Here is a 12,365-nt window from a genome sequence, read left to right as displayed (position 1 = left end):
GTCTGATTCGTGCAGAGGGTGACCATTACAATTGCACATATAAAATTCTGAGCCCAGTTTTTAGAACTTGTTATTAGACTATGCTCATGGCCTTCGTATCCCATTAGAAACATTTATATTTGACATATATAACCATCTGATCTTGTTATATTTTCAAAAAATTTTCACTTTAGCTGTTCTCTTCAGTTATTTACTCTAGTTATTCACTCTAGCTGCCAAGTTGCCCATTTCCCCCTTTGGAGGACCAGATGCTGCTAAAGATCTCATCCTCTACATGAGCACATAAGTAACAACACTCTTTGTAAGTAGGTGACTTCCAGCCTAATTTTAATGGCCACACAACTGTAACCAAATAAGAGGAATAGGGGTGTTTAAATAGAACACAACAGTATCCAAATTACAAGAGAAGTCATTTTTCTAGCTTTGTTGTTGTTAACCAAGTTTCACAATATAAGTATGAACTTAATTTTACATTAACATACTAGGAAACACATATACAGCTCTACCAGCTTAGATTCACAACTGCTGTTATCAGGATAGCTCAAAGTATGCTGGCCAAATATTAGAGGTCATTGCTGTCTCCAAGATTCTAGGTAGAGGACTGATTTTTGACCCAGGCAGAAAGCCCTAAGGAGCTTGGTCTGATATAGACAGGGCATGGACCCATCGGAAGTTCTTGAGAGTTTTTACAGAACACAGAGAGTTAATACAATGATTCCCAATTTGCACAATATAAGGAAACATTTAAAATATTATATAACTTTGTTGTTGTAGTTGAGTGGTTTTTCAGTGTCCCAACTCTTTGTGATCCCATTTGGGGTTTTCTTGGCAAAGACACTAGAGTGGTTTGCCATTTCACTCTTCAGTTCTTTTTTACAGATGAGGAAGTCAGTCAAACAAGGTTACAAGCCTGACTTGCCCAGGGTCACACAGCTAGTAATTGATGCCAGAACTGAACTAGGGAGATGACTCTTCCTGACTCCAGGTCTGGCACTGTGCCACCTAGCTGCTTTGTATTATATACAAATACTATTAGAATGGAGCACTGTACGGGCAAGGCCTGATGCTAAATACTCTATAAACAAGAGTTTCTTATAAAAAATATGCTGAAAGGTGGGTGGGTTTGACCCACCTTTTATATCATTTATAGTAGGCTAAGAAGATAAGGCTTTAAAAATTCTCAGGGCAATGTGGTACAATGGATGGGCATGCAAACTAAATCTTTTCTTTTGTAATTGTTAGTTCTCAAATTTAACTTTAACCTGAGCAAGGGGCTAGATTTTAAAGTCTTAAAATACTGACATTCTGCTCAGTCCTAAGTCCATTGTAAGAGTCCAGCACTCAGCGCTATTTCTCAAATTTAATTACTTCAAACTGTTAGCAGGGCTGGTAAGATCTTAGGGCTCTGCTTTTCACAGATGAGAACATTTTAAGAGGTCCTTGCTATACCAACTCTATAGAGAACCATTATCACTATCTTCTATATTTCTAAATAGTTTTCAAACATATTTATGTATCTTTTAACAATCTATACCCCAAGAGAATCAAGGAAGAGTTCATTTTTCTAATAATATTTCTAATACAATGAATTATCAAATAATAACTAGGTAGTTCTCAATCATTATATCATTTAGGTTTCCAAAACCCTGGAAGTACCATACCACCTTTAAAACAGCCTGACTTAAGATCACACAGCTATCAAATTTTCTGATCCATGCATTTTCCCAACACTTTGTCTCAGTGCCAAATACTAGAATAAAGTTTGACTGATCATAATTGTCCCGCTTAAAATGAAACCAGAATTAATTCAATTATACCTGGATCTATATTCCCAAATGGTATCATATAGAATACTCAAGAAATAATTTTAATTATTTAGTATTATTTTTTACAGGCCCCATTAATTTCAAGCACTTCATAAGGCCTAGTATTTTCAGCTAGTCCACTCCCAAAGATTTAAAATGGCTTTCCCTCATTTTAGGCTCTAATCTACCACAATTATCCCAACAGGGGAGCACACTTAAGAGCACATTCTGCTATATTTTTCAGGACAATATTAAATCTGGATTTATAATTGATAATAATAACATTTAAACCTCAATTTATCTAAGGGTCATTTGGTATTATCACTTCAAAAAAAGAAAGCCCATTATTATCAATAAACTTATTTTTAAAGATATGTGGTGGCATTTCCAGCTCCCTATATATTTTTTTTTAATTTCCTTTCAAACCACCCAAATAACCTAAAAGAGTGGCCCTGAATAGCAACTTGCCATTCCCATTACCCAGGTTTGGAGCCCAAGGAATTTCAAGCTACATATCATAAAGAATAACCACATAAATTTTCCCATTCTTCAAACCCTTTTCAACATGCTTAAACTTTCTTCCTTTATCTCTCCCCCTTTTTCGCTCTCCTTCTCTTGCCCACCCCCCACCCAAATCAATTAAAGGGTGTTGTCCCACTCTCACCACTGATGAAACTACAGCTAGAACAAAAATAGACATGCTTCTATTGCTGTATCTGCCAGGCTGATTGGACTGTGAAAAAAAAAAACACTGCTTGCTTTATATTCACCAAGGTGGACATATACTCACATGCACATAAAAAGAAAAAAATCCCTTGAAATTCCATCAATTATAAGGGATTTAATATGGTCAAATTGTTTACTTCTTTATAAGAAAATGTTATCTGTAACTCTTAAGAATGTTATCATTACTAGGGGAGTTCGAAAGAGCATATATAGATAGAAAGTTTGAGGTTGAGTTGATTATGATAGGATGAGGCTAAAAAATAAAATTGGGTAGAGAGAGGTAAAATGGAGCAATTATCTCATACAAACATATGGAAGAACTTACAGTAAAGGGCAGGAGGAGATAGGGGGCTAGTAGTGCTAGAACATTATTCTCATTAGAACTGAGTTAAAGAGGGAATGACATATACATCTAGAAGCATATAAAAGTCTTAACTTAGAGAGAAATGGGTGATCAGGGGGATAGAATAAGGGAAGGACTCTTAGAAGGGTGTGCAGATCAAGAAATAGGAGGGTAAGGGGTTAAGATAAGGGAGGGAATCTTAGAAGTGTGGGTACATTGAGGAAAAGGAGGGCAGGGGGAGAGGATGGTCCTACCAAACTCCTTTCATGAAATAAATATGGTGCTGATACCTAAATCAGAGAAAGAAAATTATAGATCAATTTAATTGATGAATATGGATTCAAAAATCCTAAATAAATACCACCTTGGAGACTACAACATATCATGAAGATTATACATGGTAATCAAGTGGGATTTATGTCAGGAATGCAGGGATGGTTTGACATAAAGAAAACTATTATCATAATTGATTATATCAGTAACAAAAATAACAAAAATTGTATGATTATATTTATAGACGCAGAAAAACCTTTTGACAAATTATAACACTCATTCTTATTAAAGACACTTAAAAGCATAGGCATAAGTAGATTTTTCCTTAAAATTATAAGAAGCATCTACCTAAAATCATCAGCAAGCATTGTTTGTAATGAAGATAAGCAAGAAGCTTTCTCAATAAGATCAGGAGTGAAACAAGGATGCCCATTACCACTAAAATTACTCAAAATTGCTAATATTACTCAATATTGCATTAGAAATGCTAGCAATAGCAATAAAAGAAGAAAATGAAATGGAAGGAATCAGAATGGGCAATGAGGTAATAAAACTATCTCTTTTTGCAAATGATATGATGGTATGCTTGGAAAATCCAAGAGATTCAACTGAAAAGCTAGCTGAAGTAATAATTTTAGCAAAATAACAGGATATAAAATAAGCCCACATAAAATCATCAGTATTTCTATATATCACCAACAAAATCCTGCCAAAAGAGATAGTAAGAGATACTCCATTTAAAATAACCAAGGACAGCCTAAAATACCTGGTAGTATACCTGCCAAAATAAACCCAGGAAGTAAATGAATATAATTATAAAACACTCTTTATACAAATAAAGTCAGATTTAAATAATTGGAGAAATATTAATCGCTCATGGGTGGGCAGAGCCAATATAATAAAATGACAATTCTACCTATTCTACTTATTCAACACCATCCCAATTAAATTACCAAAAATTTATTTAATAGAGCTAGAAAAAAATAATAAAATTCATTTGAAGAACAAAAGGTCAAGATTATCAAAGGAATTAATGAAAAAAAAGTAAAGGAAAGAGGTTTAGTAGTACCAGATCTTAAATGGTACTATAAGGCAATGATTATCAAAACTATCTGGTACTGGCTAAGAAATAGAAATACGTAAGAGAACAGATATATAATATGCAGTAGTAAATAGTTATAGTAACCTTGTGTTTGACAAATGTAAAGATTTAAGCTTTGAGGAAAAGAATACACTATTTAGCCAAAAAAAATTGTTGGGAAAACTGGAAAGCAATTTGGCAGAAATTGGGCATTGATCAATATCTTACACCATTTACCAAGATAAGGTCAAAATGGATACATGACCTAGATATAAAGGGAGATATCACAAGTAAATTAGAAGACCATGGATCATATTACCTATCAGACTTATAGATAGGGGAAGAATTTATAAACAAACAAGAGACAGAGGGCATTGTGAGATATAAAATGGATAATTTTGATTCTATCAAATTAAAAAGGTTTTGTACAAATAAAACCAACATAGCCAAGATTAGAAGGAGAGCAGAAAAAAAATACTTTTGATCCATCTTGGTTGGATGAGACTTTTGTTTGTTTTTTAAGCCTAGAATTCAGAGAGAAGAGGAGACAGTGCCTTGGTAATGAAATAAAAATAAATCAACTCCTGACTGAGATTTTTCTAGATGATAAATTTCAACAAACAAGAGGATTACCAAGGATAATTTATTGTTTGTTTGTTTAAGATTCAAAATTCTCACTTGGGAGGGGAAAGAAATATTTGAGGAAATTTTGCTGTTGTTTGTTGTCTTTGCCCAGACTTATGATTTCATTAATGGAAGGAGTTCCAGGTAAGGATTTCCAGGAATGAATGAAGCTCTATAGCTGCCAGGCAACTTAGAGTCTTTTGTGAGTGTGTGTGTGTGTGTGTGTGTGTGTTTTCTGAGTCACACATAGCCTTTTGTTTGCTTTTTTATCTTTATTTTTTTTATAATTAAGATTTTTTATTTTTAGTTTACAACACTCAGTTCCACATAACTTTGAGTTCCAGATTTTCTCCCCCTCTTCCCCTCTTCCCTCCCCAAGACAACATGGAATCCAATATATCTTCTACAAATAACTTCACATTGAACTTATTTACACAATAGTCAAGTTGTAAAGGGGAATTATGACCAATGGAATGAATTATGAGAAAGAAGAAACAAAACAAAACAAAAAAAACAAAGACAAAAACAAAAGAGAAAAAAAAGGGGAAAAAAAAAGGCAAGCATAAAGTGTGTCTCAATCTGCATTCAGACTCTATAGTTCTTTCTCTGGATGTAGATAGCTTTCTCCATCATGAGTCCTTTGGAGTTGTCTTTGCACCTTGTATTGCTGAGAAGAGCAAAGTCTATCAGGGTTAGTCATCACAGAATCTATTTATCTGTGGTTGTGTATAATGTAACTTAGAGTCTTAAGGCCGCTGCCTAGAATACTGAAGGGCTAAGTGACTTGCACAGGGTCACTAGGTCAGTATGAGTCAGAGAGGAGATTTGAATACAGTCTCCCTTACTCAGAGACCAGCTCCCTAAGTAAGAGGCCATGCTGCCTCTGACTGGGAGATTGGGGTGATGTACAAGCAAAAGATAACAATAAAAAAATTTGTAAAAAATCCTATCCTCCAGAAACTGCATATATATTCTGTTTCATGTCTTTAACCCTGGTAAGGTTAAAAAAAAAAGAAAGGAAAGGAGGTATTGAACATAAATACAACTGTAATGATAAGCCACAGTCTTTCATGGATTACCTAGCTGCAAATCAACATCAACTTTGCCATTGTTATGGGATGGAATGTGTCAATCTCCTTTCCTAAAATCCCTCCCTCCTCTCCCCACACTTTGCCTCATATGCCTCATATATAGGGTGTTCCTAAAGTCTGGACACGTAGGCAATTGATGGCAATGTGGAGTTATTGCATTGGGTCACATGAATCTTGCAAAGCGCATCAGCCTTTGAATCACAAATGATGGAAATCAAATTGAAGATGTTATTTGTTAATATTCCAATTAAATAAAAATTTCATTCATTTCATTTCTTGAAAATAGGCATTTTTGCCTATGTGTCCAGACTTTAGGAACACCCTGTACTGTCTTTGCTTTTGTATTTTCATCCCAACTTTACTTAGCAGAGTGCTCAGAATATTGTAAACACTTAGTAAATGATTTTTGAAAAACCCATTCATTCACATTCATCTAATTCAGATGTCCCAGACAAAAGAAGGTTCCTTTTAAAATGTTTCATCTCTTTTCTTTTTGTTACAGAATTGTCATTTCTCAATGGCAATATGTTACAATTCTCTCTTATAAGGAATAAGTCCAGTCAAGCAAAACAAATTAATATACTGACTAGACTAAGAATGTACCACTCCTTCAGTTCAAAATGTCCACACCACAAGGTGGGCAGGATGCCTCACTGTGTGCCCTGTGGACTCATTCATGATTGGTCACTGCAGTGATCAGATTTCCCTTTAGCAGTATTCCCTGAGCATCTTGGGCTAGTCTAAATAGGAACCCTGAGCAAATAAAGTAGAATCTTGGAAGGGTTGTGACTGAAACCGAAGGGACACCAATGGTAGGAAGAATTCCATTCCTGTTCAGTTGTGATGCTCCTACTAAGCAAGAACTATCAGTCTTTGTGGGGTGAATTTTGGGAATGCTACTACTGGGTTTGTTCATTGAATTAGAGCAGCAGGGAGGGAAAAGAAAGATAATACACATTTATATAGCTCTTACAAGGTGTTAGGCTCCTCATTAAGTGCTTTACAAATAATATCTCATTTGACCCTCACAACAACCCTGGGATGTAGGTGCTATTATTAATCCCCGTTTATAGTTGAGGAAATGGGGGCAGACAGAAAATAAGTAATTTGCTAGGCTTACACAGCTAGTGTCTGAGGCTGAATCTGAACTCAGATCTTAACTCCAGGCCAAGCATTCTTCCCACCATAATACCTGGCTGTCACAGTAAGGAGCAAAGATATTTCCCTGAATGGCCATAAGCTCCTTCGCTAGTTTGTTTGGTTTTTCTTCTTTCTCTGGCATCATGTCTCAATACTTGTCCCAACTTCTAAAAGTAAAGTGTCTTCCGCTTGAACCACAATTTCTTTAAATACAGTGTAAAACAGAAGTCCCCACTACCACCAGGGTCAGATAAAGCCCTTGGGCTCCTAAGGAATGAAGACATTATGGAGTGAATTCTAAGCCACAGGAGAACAGATGCTGGTCGCTTTGTGCCGCTCATCTCCCCAGGAAGGCAGGGTCGGGTGGCGTCAGTCTTCGTGTTCAGATTGAGGGCCAATTCCACCTAGGTTTCCAAAGAATGCAGAAGGGCTTCCCTCCGCCCCTCTGCCTCAGCAGCAGCACTTAAAACAACTTAGACGAAACTAGGCTTCCTGAAATTGGAGGTGTGCTGCCTAATCGAATCCAGTCAGCATTTGCTGAGAACCTTCTACGTGTCAGGAACCGGGTTGGTTCTGGGAATACCAAGACAAAACGAGATTCCGTTCTCTTCATCCTCTTTTTCCCTGACTAGTTTAAGCGTGGAGTCTCCGCTTGAAGTCTGAAGGCATTAGATAAACTTTAAAAGAAAACCTCCCAATGCGATACAGCCCTCGGATGACACACAAATCTTTTCTCCTCCCATTTGCACAAGTGGGGAGACTGGGATCTCGTGAAGTGTTATCGGATTATCCTGGCAACTTGCAAGCTCCCAGATAGGTGAATCAAGAGACAGCACCCTTTTTTTCTTAACTTTCCACCAGCTTCTCAGGGTTCCCCCCCCCTTCAATTTTCAAGACGTCAAGAGTATCTTACCCACATACTGTGTGTTTAACTCATGGGAAGGAAATTAACTCTCACCTTTTAAAGAGGGGCAGTTAGGTGGCATCGTAGACAGATCACTGGCTTGTTCAACCTCCTTTCTAACTGGAAAACTCACTTACCATGTTTCAGCCCATTTCCCTCTCTATAAAACCTCAACAGTAATAATAGTATCTCCTTTCCTGTTAGGAGGCTCTTAATGAGAGTCAAACGAGACAAGGTCTCTAAGGTATTTTGCAAACCTTAAAGCCCCTATGTAAGTGTGAACTATTACCTTATTTCCGTAATTAACCTTTCTGTATGGGTACTTTGAATATGAAAATTGATGGACACTGACTTTTCTTCTAATTTACAATCTGGCTTTTTGTTGTTTGCTTGGAAACTGTTCATTCTCTCCGATGACAATTCTTTTTTATGGTTACAAAGGACTCCCCGATGCTATTTCCTTTGCTCATAACAGCTGAGGGAAGTTGGCAGTACAAGTGTTATTATCTTTCTTAATAAATGAGGGGCAGAGTGTGGCAGTGGATTGATAGAAGGCAGAGATCTTCAAGTCAAGAATCCACCCATCGATTAATCTGTCAATTGTCCAACATGGTTAAGCATTTACTATAGGCTAAGCATTATTCCATGGGTATAGGGATTGGAGGGTGGAGGTGTGTATTGTACTGTGAGTGGAGGATACAAAGAAAAAGCAAAAATAGGCCTGAATTCAAATCCTGTCTTTGACATGTACTGGCTGTGTGACACTTTCAATTATGATTTTGTGATTGATTCCCAGCACTTGTGCAACCTCATTATCACTCTGCCTAATATTATCACATGCAGCTAGGTGGCACAGCGGATAGAGGGCTGGGCCTCAAGTCCAAAAGACTCACCTTCCTGAGTTCAAATCTGGCCTTAGACACTTACTAGCCAGGCTATCCTGAGCAAGTCATTTGATCCTGTTTCCCTCAGTTTCCTCCTCTGTAAAATGAGCTGGAGAAGGAAATGGCAAAACACTCCAGTATCTCTGACAAGAAAACCTCAAATGGGATTCACAACTGAATGACAACAACAAACTTTTTCAGTTTCTAAACATCTATTTCCTATCCCAGGTCACAAAGGTAGGCATTTAAAACTATCACTACTTGTACATAATATGATAGTATGCTTAGAGAATCAACTGAAAAAAAGTAGCTGAAACAATTAGCAACTTCAGCAAAGTCACAGGTCGCTACACAAATCTTTAGCATTTTTATGTTACCAACAAAACTCAGCAGGAAGATATAGAGAAATTTCTTTTAAAATAACTGAAGATAGTATAAAATATTTGGGATTCTACCTGCCACCAAGACGCACATAGGAACTAATCAACACAATTACAAAACACTCCCTGCAAATAAAGATAGATTTAAACAATTGGAGAAATATTAATTGCTCTTGGGTAGGCTGAGCCAATATAATGAAAATGACAATACTAACTAAATTAATTTACTTAGTGCCATAATAACAAAATTTATCTGGAGGAACAAAAGATCAAGACCATCAAAGGAATCAATGGGTAAAAAAAGTGAAGGAAGGGGGTCTAGCAGTACCAGATCTCAAACTATACTATAAAACTATAATCATCAAAATAATTTGGATTTGGATAAGAACTAACAGTAGTTGGTCAATGGAACAGATTAGGTATACAATATACAGAAGCAAATGAACCCAGTATCTATCCTAGTGTTTGATAAACCCAAAGATATCAGCTATCTGGACAAGAATATTTAACAAAAACTGCTGGGACAAGTGGAAAGCAGTCTGGGAGAAACCTGACATACATCAATATCTCATATTATATAAAAAGGTAATTTCAAAATGGGTTCATGATTCAGATATAAAGGGCGATACTACAAATAAGTTAGAAAGAAAGCACCTGTAAGATCTATGGATAAGGGAAGAGTTTATATCAAAACAAGAAATAGAGGGATTCACAGAAGATAAGATGGATAATTTTGATCACATAAAATTTTTTAAAGTTTTTGCATAAACAGAACTAATACAGCCAAAATTAGAAGAAAAGCTGGAGGAGAAAATTTGCAGCAAGTTCTTCTGATAAAGGTCTCATTTCTCAAAGATATAGGGAATTGAGCCAAATTTACAAGAATAAGAACCATTCTCCAATTGATAAATGTTTAAGGGATATGAACAGGCAGTTTTTAAAGGAAGAAATTAAAGCCACCAATAGTCATATTAAAAAATTCTCAGAATCACTATTAATTACATAAATGCAAATTAAAACAATTCTGAGATAGCACCTCCTACCTATCAAATTGATTAAAATAACAGAAAAAGAACATGAAATGACAAATGCTGGCAGGATGGGGGAAAATAGATACACTAATTCACTGTAGGTGGGGAAGGGAATTAGTCTAACCACTCTAGAGAGTTAATTTGGAACTATGCCCAAAAAGTTATAAAACTATGTATACTCTTTGACTCAGAAATACCACCACTAGGTCTATACACCAAAGATAACAAAGAAAAAGGGAAAAGATCCATATGTACAAAAATATTTATTGCAGTCCTTTTAGTGGTGACAAAGAATGAGAAACTGAGGGGAAGTCCATCAATTGGGGAATGGCTGAACAAGATATATTATATGAATGTGATCAAATACTATTGTGCTGCAAGAAATGAAGGGCATGGTTTCAGAAAACATGGGAAGACATATGAACTGATGCACAGTGAAGTGAGCAGAACCAGAAGAACAATGTACACAGTAACAGTTACATTATAAAGATAATCAACTATGAAAGACTTAATAACTCTGATCAATGCAGTGGTCTACCACAATTCCAAAGTACTCATAATGAAAAATGTCGTTCACCTTCAGATAGAAAACTGATGTACTCCAATGGTAGATTGAAGCATATGTTCTTTTCCTTGTTTTCATTATTTTTTTCCAGAACATGGCGAATACAGAAATATGTTTTGCATGACTTTACATGTATAATGGATATTGTATTTTTACATTCTTAATGGGCAGGGGAGGTGTGTGGAGGGAATTTGGAAATGAAAATAAAATTGAATTTTAAAAAAGGCAAGTAATTCACTCATCCCTGTTCCCCTTGTTATAGAAAGGTGGAAGGTGGTCAACAGTACCTTCTCTGAGCAATTTCACTCATCCACCCTCATTTTTTAATTCCAAAAGCCTTTTGAAGGATGCTCAAGTCAATTTCACAAAATATCTGAAGTGACAACTATGTGCAAATTATACTGGTTATATGAAGAAAAAAATGGAAGTATCTCATCCTCCAGGAGCTTATATTCTATTGGGAAAATAAGTTGTACACAGATAGATATAATACAAGGTCATTTGAGAAGGGAGAGAGCACTAACAACTGATGAGTAAGGTAGGCATTTGGGGAAATCCACAAAGGAGCTAGCTCCAGAGCTGAGCCTTGAAGGAATAAAATATTTTTGAGAAGTGGAGTTGTAGATAGACTTCTTTACAAGTGTGAACACCTTATGCAAATGCATGGAGGTGGGAGATGAAGTATCAACTCTAAGGAACAGTCAGAAAGTTAGAATTCCTGAAGGGAACTAATATGAAATAAGGTTGGGAAAAGTAGGGTGATATTATAGACAAAGTAAAAGTAGGGTCAGATCACCCTACTTTTCCAAACTTATTTCATATTAGTCCCCTTTTCAAAAGGAGTAGGAGGAAAGTGAGACAATTTGTCCCTAAATCTTTCTCTTCTCACCCCATCTCACTCAGTTCTTCTCATTTTTTAATACACCAAACATGATCATTTCAGTTTTTAATATTTGAGCTTGGGTGACAATAGAGCATTTAAGTGGAGATATCTTGTAGGCAGATGAAGATTTAGGAATGGTCCTCTGATGAGAGGATAACACTTGTTGATATTAATCTGCAAGTCATAAGCATAGAGGACACCACTGAAGCAATATATATGGATAAACTGTTGGACAAAAGTTTTCTTTAATGCTTTCCTTACATTGAGATGGTATTTATAGAGGGATAAATTGTATTACAAGGTCCTTTTGGAACTTCAGTAACTAATGCAATTCCATTCAAGGAAGAGGTAAAAGTTGACTTCTATTACTCTGAAGAAATGAAGAAGAGAAGTCCCTTAAAATCCCAGGTAGATATTTTCTACTGGACTCTTCTCAGAAAAGAACAAAAGCCATGCATGCATTCATTCACAGAGAGTGCTCTTCTGGGGAAACACATAGATACAGAGTTTCTGCCTTCAATAATAATAATTAACAAATCTCACTTCAAGGTTTCCCTTCCTCTACTCTACCTTCCCAAAGGAGGGTAGTATGAAAAAAAAAAGGAAAAATAGAAGTACAATTATTTTCGCTGAAT

This window comes from Trichosurus vulpecula, chromosome 7 (assembly GCF_011100635.1).
Source record: "Trichosurus vulpecula isolate mTriVul1 chromosome 7, mTriVul1.pri, whole genome shotgun sequence".
Lineage (NCBI taxonomy): Eukaryota > Metazoa > Chordata > Mammalia > Diprotodontia > Phalangeridae > Trichosurus > Trichosurus vulpecula.
This window is presented reverse-complemented; position numbering follows the sequence as displayed.